The sequence below is a fragment of the Crocuta crocuta genome, unplaced genomic scaffold (assembly GCF_008692635.1).
Source record: "Crocuta crocuta isolate KB4526 unplaced genomic scaffold, BGI_CrCroc_1.0 scaffold847, whole genome shotgun sequence".
Classification (NCBI taxonomy): domain Eukaryota; kingdom Metazoa; phylum Chordata; class Mammalia; order Carnivora; family Hyaenidae; genus Crocuta; species Crocuta crocuta.
In genome coordinates, this window is record NW_027527836.1 from 87501 (window position 1) to 88375 (window position 875).

Genomic DNA, 875 nt, shown 5'->3' on the forward strand with positions numbered 1-875 from the left:
CAATTTAAAAACATACACAATGTCTTTCTTCACAAGATGTCCAGACACGTGAGTGTACCAGGTAAAATTGTCTCCTGAAAGATTGACTTTGCAGCTTATGGCTGATCTCTTCACTGTGACTTGCTTTCCACTTCCTGGGAAATGGAATTATCTGTGTACTGTCTCCTGGGATATTTTTGACTTGAGGTCTTTATGTTTAATCAAAAGACTAGAAGAAAACATGTTCCATGACTTTAAATAATGTAAATCTCAGAAGTAAAGTCAATAAAGAACCAATATCTCTGATAATTCACTTCATGAATGGAAAGAAAGAAAGGAAGAAAGGAAGAAAGGAAGGAAGGAAGGAAGGAAGGAAGAAAGAAAGAAAGAAAGAAAGAAAGAAAGAAAGAAAGAAAGAAAGAAAGAAAATGAAGGAAGCGAAAGAACTTAGCCAAAATTCACTTTATCCTGAGAGAAAAACAGAATCCTATTCAACAATAACCAGATATACAAAATGCCCTTCTCCCAGAAGCAGGGATTTTCTATCTTCCAGAAAACCAAGTTATATGATGTGAAGCAGTAAGATCTCAGAATAAACCTCTCTCTTGGTCAAAAGAAAAAAAAAGATTAATTGAGAAGGGAGGATATCCCACCCTATTTTGTTTGGAAATTAAGTAAGATAGGTAAATTCTTATTTTGTCCCAGAACTGAGAGAGAGAGAGAGATAGAAAGAGGGACAAAGAGGCAGAAAGACAGAGACAGAGAGGTGCCTGGGTGTCTCAGTTGGTTAAGCAACTGACTTTGGTTCAGGTCATGATTTCCTGGTCTCTCGGTTGGAGCTCCATGTCCGGCTCTGTGCTGACAGCTCAGAGTGTGCTTTGGATTCTGTGTCTCCT